Source organism: Schistocerca americana, chromosome X (genome assembly GCF_021461395.2).
Source record: "Schistocerca americana isolate TAMUIC-IGC-003095 chromosome X, iqSchAmer2.1, whole genome shotgun sequence".
Lineage (NCBI taxonomy): Eukaryota > Metazoa > Arthropoda > Insecta > Orthoptera > Acrididae > Schistocerca > Schistocerca americana.
The window spans coordinates 369,432,919-369,445,326 of record NC_060130.1 but is presented as its reverse complement, the minus strand read 5'-3'; the positions used below and the strand labels follow the sequence as shown (position 1 = coordinate 369,445,326).

General features: G+C 36.2%; 1 non-coding gene across 1 annotated transcript; it reads right to left on the bottom strand.

Moving 5' to 3' along the window:
* Window positions 1-3,266: 3,266 nt before the first annotated feature.
* On the bottom strand, window positions 3,267-3,340 carry Trnat-ugu. Its single transcript has one exon. It is a non-coding gene; the product is annotated as a tRNA-Thr (tRNA).
* Window positions 3,341-12,408: the final 9,068 nt, after the last annotated feature.

The window sequence follows — 12,408 nt, the reverse complement described above, 5'->3', positions numbered from 1 at the left end:
CGATCAGCTGATAATTTTTCTTTTTTTTTTTCTATGTCTATGGCACTGATGTAAGGCTACTTATAATTGTAATTGACACCTAATGTATTTACTACCATTTACATATCTATTTCATTAATTATTGCTGTTTTGGTAATGGATATATTAGTGACATTTATACTTCACACCCAAGCATCAGGTCACAACATTGTGTAACTTTTAGCTATTCACAGCTTTTATATGAAGCATAACCATGATGCTACACCTCAACGAGTTGACTGATGGCTGTCATGCACACACTTACTTGTTCCTGTTATGAATATTAGAAATGATATCTTGTCTACATGCACTCACAGGTGATACACCTATCACTGCCATCAACCATTTTTACACATGTTTGCAATATGAGCACTGTAACAATATTTGATTGGAGATTAATGTTGTCAATTTACATTTTTCATATCACTCACCATACATTTTTGCATGTTTTTATTGTGGCACATTTTAATATTTTCCCATTATGCCTGTGTGATTTTTTATTCAACTAAGGCAACTTGGAATATGACAATGTGTAGTGATCGTCACAAACTGAACAACATTTAGACTGGTATGTATTGCATAATGGAAATTAAAATATTGAATGTATTCTGTATTGTTCATTTTTATATGCAATTTTCTGTATTTTAGATCTGAAGATGGTGTGCCAGTGGTCGAAAACTGGTAATTGATAAAGAAAAAATTATGATCTTGACGTATGATTTTTATCCGCACAGGTTTTACTTAAGAAGTCTTTGAGTGACTCCCATATCAGGGAAACTAATCCATATCCTCAAACCTTCATCAACAGACTGCAGTGGAGCACCATATCAAATGTTTTCCAGAAATCTAGGAATACGTAATCTACCTGGTGCTCTTTATCCACGGTTCTCAGGGTATCACGTGAGAAAATGGCAAGCTGAGTATCAGACAAGTGATGCTTTTTACATCCATGCTGATTTGCAGACATAAGCTTTTATAGCACAAGGAAATTTCTTCTATTCCAACTTAGAATATGTTCAAGAATTCAGCAGAAACCAGTGTTAAAAGATATTGGTCTGTAATGATGCAAGTCCATTTTTTAATCTTTCTTATATACAGGGGTCATCTGCACTTTTTCCAGTTACTTGGGACCTTGCACTGGGTGAGGGATTCATGTTAAATGCAAGGCAAGTAAGGGGCCACTGCTGCAGAGTACTCTCTGTAAAACCAAACTGGGATTCAATTGGGACCTAGAGATACCTTTGTTTTCAACTCTTTCAGTGGGTTCTCTATGCCAGGTATGCCTATTTCTGTGTGTTTCAAGTGTGAGTCTGTGCAACAGTCAAACAACAGTTTGTTTGTATGATCCTCCTGTGTGAATGGTTTCTTAAATGTGAAATTTAAAACTTCATGGTTCCTTTTGCTGTATTGTACTGCACACATGAAGGTTGATAGGTTGATGACTTACTGGATAGAAGCCTTTCACTCACTTAGTGATTTTACATACGACCACAATTTTCTCAGGTTCTTGGCAAGATCTTTCCATAAGTTCTGCTGGTGGAAGTTGTTGTGCACTTTGTACATTGATCTTGCTATGGAAGCATGAATCACTACTAACTTTTTCATGGCAACATTTGCACTTTCTTTTTTTAACCTGAATGTAACAATCTCTGATTCCTCAGCATTTTTCAAATTTGTATCACTGCAGTGTACAAGTGAATTAGTACCACAAGCATTCAGTCAATCTGATTTCAACTCCTACTGGGGAAACAAAGAATATAATGAACTCTCCTACAAGAAAAAAAAATGCATGGAGGTTTATAATATTTCACACAAAATATTCAAATTTTGTGTTTCTGGTGTAGTTATTTTCACAATGTATCTCTGACAACTAAAGTAAGGCATTGCGCATTTCCATGTGGGAGAAAAATGCTGGAAGAGGTTAACATTAAATATAATGATCAAGACTTAATGAGGGTGGAATCTAAAAAAGTTTAGTTCAACCTCTTCTGCTGTCCATATTTTTACTTCTATTTGTGATACTGATGCTGTCAAGAACTGCATACTTTAGCTACTTCCACTCACTGTTATATTATTGCATTATATTCTGGGCAACCCAGCTACAGGCAACAAAAAATGATGTTCACTACTCAAAACAGAGTAATAAGAATCATGTGCATGGTTCACCACAGAACTTCATGCAGAAACCTGTTTAGAAAATCAGGAATTTTGATGACATTATCCCAATATATAGACTCCCTGATGAGGTGGTTTGTAAAAATCAAACATTTCATATCTCAATCACAATATAAGGAGAAAGCTTGACCTACATTGTGAATTAAAGAACCTTAGCATGATGCACAAAGGAGTGCACCGCACTATCACACAAGTGTTCAATACTCTTTCCCCCCACATTACATCTGTTGTCGATGAACAGTCAAAACTTAATATGCCTTCTTAAATAATTCCTAAAAGAAAAATCCATATATACTTCAGATGATTATCTAAACAAAAAGGGAAAACATCTACTAATTGTTGTTAAATCTGCAGTGCTGTACCTTTGAGTAATGTAATCCTCATTAACTGTCACCTAATTTTGAAGGTTAAATGGAATCAACCTTATGCCAGCACACTTTTGACTGTAACCCATACAGTTATTTAATAAATATAATCTAATGTAATTCAGTAGAATCTATTAATTATTGACTAATTATTCATGCTTTATTTATACAAAGTCTCAATTTTCTTTTAAATGTCTGTTAACCTATCTTATTTGTTCATGTTACACTCTTTATTTCATTATCACTGTGTTAAGTATCTTCTGCCTTGTACCATGTTGAATGAACAGTTTCTTACTTTATATTTCTTATATTCTATGTACCTCATAATAATATTTGAAGTAATTTTTGTAAGTATTTTTTGACTCTTCCTACATCCCAGTGTCTCACTAAGTAAGTATACAGGATTTGAAATATATAAATCAATAAAGATAAATAGAGTAATCTTTAAGGCAGGTATAATGATGGATGTTAATAATTATGAACTCTTACTCCTTAAAGGCCTTGGAAAAGGTACTTCAGAATGGATGAATATATCGGCAACTATGAGATTCTCAATCAGTCACAATTTGGGCTACAAAAGAGCACCTCTGCTGAACATGCCATCTATCATTTTATCGACTATGAATTAAAATAAATGATAATTAATTGAAGCCCTCAGCTGCAAACAGGTTTTGTTGATATACCTCGATGGGGACAGCCGAAAATGTGTGCCCCGACTGGGACTCGAACCCAGGACCTCCTGCTTACATGGCAGACGCTCTATCCATCTGAGCCACCAAGGACATAGATGAATAGCATGACTGCAGGGACTTATCTCTTGCATGCTTCCTGTGAGACCCACATTCCCAACTTTCCACAATCTACATACATAATGTTCCTAACAGATATTTGCCCATCCACTCATTACTCGCACCAACTATGTGACGATTCCTGTAAGAGTTCAGGCAACCTGTGTGCATTCACACAGATGAAGTTCAATGGCTGGGTAGCCTTTAACTATATATGAAGAGAGTAAATGTTCTTGAAAGAACAGATATCATTGATGCCCATGCAGCTTCTCTTAGAATAAATGATAATCAATTGAAACCCTCAGCTGCCGACATATGTTGTTGATATGTGCACAGGTTACCCGAACTCTTATGGGAATTGTCACCTAGTTCTGCAAGTAATGAGTGGATGGGCAAAGACCTGTTAGGAACATTATGTATGTAGATTGTGGACAGTTGGGAATGTAGGCCTCACGGGAAGAGTGCAAGGGATAAGTCCCTGCAGTTGCGCAATTCATCTGTGTCCTCAGTGGCTCAGATGGATAGAGTGTCTGCCATGTAAGCAGGAGATCCTGGACTCAAGTCCCAGTTGGGGCACACATTTTTGGCTGTCCCCATTGAGGTATATCAACAACACCTGTCAGCAGCTGAGGATTTCAATTCATTATCATTTATTCTAAGAGAAGCTGCATGGTCATCAATGGTATCTGTTCTTTCGAGAACAGTTATTATCTTCATATATAGTTAGAGGCTACCCAGCCATTGAACTTTGTCTGTGCAAATGCGCACAGGTTGCCCGAACTCTTACGGGAATTGTCACCTAGTTGGCATGAGTAATGATTGGATGGGCAAATATCTGTTAGGAACATTACGTATGTAGATTGTGGACAGTTGGGAATGTGGGTCTCATGGAAAGCGTGCAAGGGATAAGTCCCTGCAGTCGCGCTATTCATCTGCGTCCTTGGTGGCTCAGATAGATAGAGCATCTACCATGTAAGCAGGAGATCCCAGCTTCGAGTCCCAGTCGGGGCACACATTTTCAGCTGTCCCCATCGAGGAATATCAACAACACCTGTCGGCAGCTGAGGGTATCAATTAATTATCATTTATTCTAAGAGAAGCTGCACGGTCATCAATGGTATCTGTTCTTTCAAGAACAGTTACTATCTTCATACGAATTAAAAGACGTGAATGACAAAATTTTTCCTACTTGGAATTTTTGTAACCTCTCTATGGCACTCTACTACCCAAATGACAACATTCTTTTAGGGAAACTCAATGTGTATCATTCTGAATATACAATGAGTAAATGGTTCACTTCATTTTAACCCATAGTAAGGCAACAGGTACTCTTATGTAGCTCTTGCAGTTTCCACAATAAATCTGGGTAGAAGCAAATTACTACTTGTATTACAAGTGTACAACATGCGGTCATAGTAAAGAAACTTCTATGGAAACCGATTACTGCATAATAGATATAAAATATACCATAGAGCTACAGACAGAAATATGCTGAATGAAACATATTTGCCTGCAAGGTGGCAATGCATGAAGGGTTCAACAAATAATGTAGCAGAATACTATTAAAAAATCTTTCACAACACCCAAAATTAGTGTCGTAGACACTCATGGAGGAGACAGGAACTGCAATTGAGAGCAGCCAAACAAAAACAAAAATTGTGACCTTTATTTTCAATCCAGGACTTTTGCTACAGTTTAATTCTCACACCACTGCAAATATTAGGGAAATAGATATTAGTGACAGCTGTGTTGAGAAATGGCTGATATTATTAAAACTGAACAAATCTCCACAGGCCAATGGAATACCTATCACATTCAATACCAAATTTACAACTAATGTAACACCTCTTTTAACCACAATATACCACAGATGCCTCAAACAAAAAGCTGTGTTCAGGAGTTGAACGAAGGAATAGGTCACCTTAGTCTACAAGAAGGGTAGCAGAAGTGACCCACCAAACTACTGATCAATATCTTTGCCACCAGTTTGTAGTAGAATCTTAGACCATATTCCAAGCTTAAATGTAATGAGATATCTCTTACAGAATGACTACCGTGCCAACCACAACAGATTCTGAAAACATCAATCATGTGAAATACAATTCCTGCCTTTGTCACATGACATCCTGAAAGCCGTAAATCATGTCAGTCACACAGATGCCATATTTCTTGACTTACAAAAAGTCTTTGACTCAGTACCACACCTATGCTTATTATTGAAAGTAAAATCATATAGAGTATCAAGTGAAATTTGTGACTGAACTGTGGACTTCTTTTTACAGTCAACATAGTACATTATCTGGATGTGTAGTCATCAATGAATGTAGAAGTAATTTCAGGTGTGTCCCGGGAAAGTGTGTTCTGATCCTTTCTGTTTATGTTGTTTATTAATGACCTTGCAGACAATATCAATAGTATCAATAATTTGGATAGTGAAAGCATCAGAAAATTGGTTTACTTCCTTTTGTTAATAGCATATGAAACAATTTTCTGGAGCAAGTCATCACTTATACACACAAGGTGCACACAAACTATCTGAGAAGTTCATTGTGCCAGTCAAACCAGTAACAGTACGACATTCTGATGCTAGCTGTTCCAAGGTACACATCTCAATTACTGTGGCACACCAAGTTGTGTCATCTGGTGCAGGAAGTTGTGAGTTGTTGCGGTGCATGTCAGCACATGTGTCAGTGCTTCTCAAAATTGTGAAATGGATGATGTGAAGGAGCAACAGTCTTGCATTATATTCTGTTTCAAGTTGAAGAGAACTGCATCTGAAACCTGCCACAAGCTGACAGAGGCATTTGGTGGGAGTGCAGTGAATCAAGCAAGAACATTAAATTGTTCAAGCACTTCAAGGAAGGCCTAGAATCTGTAGAAATGACAAACATTATGGTTGACTGTCAACATGCACAACACCGGAAATGATCATGAAAGTGCGTGGCATGAGCCGTGAAGACTGGCATGTCAACAAATTCCAGCTGTTTAACTGAACATGAGAGAAATTGCTATGAAGTTTGGCCACCACCTTCTCAGCATTAAACAAAGAAATCTCAGGATTTAGACATGCAATAAGCTACAACAAAGAGATCAGGAGTGTCCAAAATTCTTATCCAGAGACATAACAGGTGATGAATCTTGGGCTTGTGGTTATGACCCTGAAATGAAGCAGTAATCATCACAATGGAAGATCCCATCTTCTGCAAGGCTGAAGAAAGCTTGACACGTTCACAGCAACAAGATGTTCATGCTGATAATTTTTTTTTTTTTTTTTTTGGCATTCGGAGAATAGTCAATAAGGAGTGTGTTCCACCTGTTCAGACTCAACAGGCAGTTTTATTGTGAGATTTTGAGGTGACTGAAGGAAAATGTTCAGCACAAATGGCTAGAGTTGTGGAAAAAGAAAGATGAGTGTTGCACCATAACAATACACTCTCGCACATCTCGCCTGTTGTGAAGGAATTCCTGGCCAAAAACAACCCCACCCTCCCCACTCACCAAATCTAACCCTGTGTGACTTGTGCCTCTTCCTGAAGATGAAAATCACGTTGAAAGGGCACTGTTTTGACTCGACTGAAGACATCCAAGTGGAATCACAATGGGTCCTGAGCACCCTTCACCTTGTGGACTTCCAAGAGTGCTTCCAAAATTGAGAACAATGTTGGGATCATTACATACATGCCCAAGGTGACTACTTTGAAGGTGATAAAGGACATTAGAATATAGGTATAGTTTTATGATTTTTAGAATGAAATTCAAAGATATTTTGGGTAGCACCTCAGTAAATTATTAATTGCACAGAAACATGTTGTAAGGTGTCCAGCAATGAAGGTCATGCAGGCGAGCCTAACAATACATTTACTCTCTTATGAAATTTACTGAGAAAAATGTGGCATGATTTAAAAATAATAGCAACATCCACAAATACAACACCAGGATCAAAAATGGCTCAACTATCTACAACTTAACCTTATTACTATATGGAAAGGAGCAAGGTACACAGTCATAAAAATATTTGATGATCTCCATTGTAAATTAAAGGTAATGAGGCAATAAAAACAATTTTAAAAACCAACTGAACAAATTTTTACTTGAGAATTCCTTCTACTCCAAATATGTATTTATGATTAGACAATATTTACATATGGTTGAGTTATATTTTGTAAATTGTTTAGTGGATTAAAATTAAAGTAAACTTGAATCATGCAAATCATCAGCATGTACACTTCCTTTCACTGAGAAAAATGTATAATGTTTGTGTATCTGCAAACATGTTCGACACTGCAGCAAGTTCTTACACATACAGTCCAGCACGCAAATTATTAAACACAATGGAATCATCCTACAGAAATAATCAAGTAACCAAAGGTAACAAATCATGTGATTTAATTAGCAAAAATTTTAAAACTATAAAAGTGACAGTGTCTATGAAAGCAAATTACACAACCACGCAATTGGTACGTTGTTTGTCAACATGTGTCAGTGCTTTAGAACATACCATACAAGACACTGTCTGTACCTAAGTGAACTAGAAAAGTCTACAAAAAGCAAGAAAACACTCAATGTAGGAAGATATGTATTTGGTCAAGGTAATAAAGCATTGTGTACACTCCAGGAATAAAACACTGCAGGGGGATACTAACATGGACAAAATCTAATACAGGTAGGAATTGGTCAAAATATACTCAAAAATGTTAGAGAACAAAACACAGTGAGTATATACAAACATAATGGACCCAATGAACAAAAACTACAATTATGTAGTAATAATTATGCTGTTTTTCTCCATTTGTACGTACAGTCTTTTACAGGAAAACTTAAAGAACAGCTATAGTGACTAGAGAGAATTGATTGCAGCGTCTCTTATAAAATGAAGACTGAATGAAAAACATTAGAGTATCTTCTGGGATACTTGCTGCTGTTAGGTGCTGTAGAATAAGTATCACACATTGTCAGGTATCATTTTGCATTAAAAACGACATACATTTGCATTATCCAGCCATAGGATTCAGCAGAATACACCTTGAAGGCATATTTTAAGTAGCAGATACAGTAATGCACACACAAAAAATTGTTTTACTTTCTCAGACCATTTTATAATAAGCTGTAAGACAGTGATGATGAACTGAATACTTTAATATTCCACTTTTTTAAATATCAAAAACATAAACATATCATTGTGAGTGATACTATCATAAATACGAGCAAAGAGAAAAAAATGAGATAAATTGCAGATTTAGAAACATCCAACTGTGTACATTACTAAATGAAATAAGAAACTCAGTTCCGACTACAACATGAAGATTTAACACATAATATTTGATCACATAATAAGGGAGGCCAGTTAATGGTAGTTAGTCAGTATAACCGTTAAGAAAGTGAAGCAGAAGTAGAAGTAGAAGTTTATTGTCTCATAACATACAATTTCAAGCCATTGACTTCAAAGTACAGGAGACACAAAAACTGGTTTACAATTTTCCTTATAATACCAGTAATATAATATACAGTACTGAATAATTACTTAATTAAGCAGTTAATAATTTTTCTTCAAAAGTAACAAACTTTTAAGATTAACAGTCCTAAGCACTTGCTCTCTACTGCTCAAATTTTCAGGTTGTCATTTATGAGTTCTTCTACTGAATAGTAACATTTCTGAACTAGTTTCTCATATAAGGTTTTTTTCAGTGTTTCTAAATTTATGCTGAGCAATTCTCTTCCTTTCACTTTGTTATAAATTTTCATACCCATATAATGTGGAATTTGAGTATAAAGTTTTAAACAGTGGGTGGGCAGTGTACAATTATTTTGATTTCTGGTGTTGTAATCATGTTGAAAATGGTTTGCTACAAATAAATCTGGGTTACTGTGTACAAAGGTAAACAGCTAATATATACATAGTGAGGGAACACTTAGCATACTCAGATTTTTTAGGAGTGGGCGACATGATTTTCTTTGTCCTACATAGCGCATATTTCTAATGATGGTTTTCTGAAGTTTTAGTATTTGACACATAGGGTTTGAGGTACCCCAAAATACAATTCCATACCTTATTACTGACTCAAGTAGCCGTGATATACTTCTTTTCTTATGCCCATACTGGTAGCATTGTACAATATTTTCATTGCATATGCTAGGCTATTTAATTTATTTGCAAGCTACTGTATGTGTGACCCCCATGATAGATTTTTATCTAGTTGCATTCCTAGGAATTTCACACAGCTAGCTTCCTGCAAATCCTGGTTTCTGTCACTGACCTGAATATCACTTAATTTTGCTTGTTTTGTTTTAAATTGCATTAACTGAGTCTATTCCATGTTTAATTTTAATCCATTTAAATCAAACCAGGTACCTAAGTTTTCTAGAGTATTTAATACAGTTTGTGGAATTTGATCTGTAATGGTACATTCAATGATTAAAGATGTGTCATCTGTAGAGGTGGCAAAAAATAACGTAACTGATAGAAATAACCAGTTACTGAAAGGTAACAGTTACTGCGATAACCGTTCCTCTGATACTGGTAGTTATTTCAATAACTGTCTGGTGTCAACAGTGCCTCACGCCATCTGTTGACCGAAGATCATACTACACTTTCACTTCAACCCATCGGAGATCTGGCTACAAACGAAGGAGAGGGATAGACCATTTGGAAGGCATTTTATAGGCCATGGGAATAACTGTGAGGCTGCACGCCATCTGTTGATAAGAACTGTGAACTATTTCGTGTGCCTGCATTACTTTTAGCACGAACAATTAAATAAAGTTAATGTCCAAGTGGTGGCTGATAGGAGCTGCAGTACAGGCATTAACAAGTACGGTCGTTCCCTTGAGACACTGCCTTATATGTCAATTTAGCTTGGACGGGTAGTATAAAGAGAGTTACCATAAGGATTTCGAGCGACTATGGAAATAACTGTCAGAGATCAGTATTTTCCTCTGGCATGTATCGTTATTGGCTCACAGTTCTCGTTCTCTGGCAGTTATCGGGCTACCACTACAGGTAACCTGGAAGTTGGTAACGGAATAACTGTGTGTCTTTGTTCCTGACTCAGTGACTCCAGTCGTAGGCCCCGGTGATATTTCCAGAGAGGATAGTTACTGGATCGAACAAATATTTTCATACTGCTTCGGAAATAGCCGCTGGCCATTGCGAATGACAAGTAACATGTCAGAAAGTATAACATAATACATTTGAATACAATAATTATTATCCTCATCATTTGTCAGGAGATTGTCAAAATATGTGAATATATAACTGCTAATATTTACAGAATTGATACACTGTCAGAATAAAACACAGTTATGCACTTTTAATAAATTTATCATACACAGAATACCCGATGTTGACTGTTGCAACCAAGTGCTGTCAAAACTGAAATATAGCAGAATTTTTACTTAAGCTGGTCTAACAGTCTCTGTTAAGATATTCATCTACAGAGTAGAAGGAGGGGTCAATGGAAGTGTCCGATTCCATCTGTCTCCTTTGACATAAAGGTGTTGTGGTGTGTGAATGTTATTACGGCACGGTGTTTATGAGTTGGTTTTGTGTGTGTGTTTTTTTTGCAGCAGTAATTGTAATTCCAAACGTAAGATTTGGAAGTTTTTTCAGTGAATTATCAGGTTTTTTTGTTTATGTGTTTGGCATTTTTGTTAGGTGTTATTGGTTTGTTATTTGTAGTGTGGTAAGACATTTAATGTGTGTGCGTGTGTGTGCAGGGGAGGGGGGTTGGGCTGGCCGATCTATTGGTGTTTTTGTATGGTCACCTATGGTTGATCTGTATTGTTCAAGGGAAGTGTCCGATTCCTGCAGATTTTGTTGGTGTAGCAGAAAGCTGTAATTTTTTTTTCTTTTTGTTCTTCATTTTGAGTTTTGGGATCATGTTGTGTTTTTTTTTTATTAACTTGTCTTCACCCTAAAACCCCCAACTTCCCGCAGTTGTCCCGTTGGTTTGATTTTATTTTTGGTTTGAGATGTTATTGTATTATTTATATGTATCTTCATGTTTGTTGCCATGTGTATGTAGTGATGTCATGGACACACTTAAAATAGCCATTTCCGGCATATTGATGATGTCCTGCATCAAAGAAGGCGGGTGGAATTGGACACTTCTGTATCAAAAAGTCTTTCAAATACTCTGTAAACGATGCTTTATCTGAAACCAAGTTTTTAATGGTTGCTGACATGCTGGCAGTTTATTGAAAATGCATGTTCCTGAATATTGGACCTCTTTTGGACCAAGGTAAGTGATTTTAGGTGTTTATGTAGATTGCTGTTCCTATTTCTAGTACTGATATTATGTATTGAGCTATTGGTTGGAAATACTTGCAGCAAATATCATTGAAGAATAAATATACTATGAAGCAGTGGTTAGAATACAAAGTGCCTCGAACAGGTTGCTACATGATGTTCTTGAATTTATACCACAAACGATTTTTATTACACACTTTTACGTGCGAAAAACTTTTGCTCCATTTGATGAGTTACCACAGAATATCAGAATACGATCCCTTATGAAATAATAGAGTGAAAATATGTAAGCTTTTCTATATTTATGTCTCCTACATCTGACATCATTCTCACTGCAAATACAGACTTGTTTAGGCGCTTCATCAATTCTGTGGTATGACCTTTCCAACTGAATTTATTATTAAGTTGTAGTCCCAGAAATGTAATTTTGTCAACCTTTTTGATCTGCATGTCTTCATATGTTATGAAACATGCTGTAGCTGGAGAAATTGAGCAGTTTTCCAAATCTCACATAAAACTTGGATTAGCGTACTCACACTTTCCCCAATAGGACTATCTTGCACAGGACAAGAGTAAACGAATCTGTCACATTATATATGTTTTTTCTTGTATTACAAGGCTGTACACTTATTCTATTAAGTGAGCAGCACAAGAAATTAAGCTTCAAATTGAACCTCCAGTATTCAGTTTACATATTACTTCATACTTAAAAACGCATGTTGTTAACATTTTGCTTAAACAGTGCTGTGGCAAAGTTCTGCATACTTTCTGTTGCAGCTGTGAAGATAATATTTCTAATAGTGACTGATAACCTACA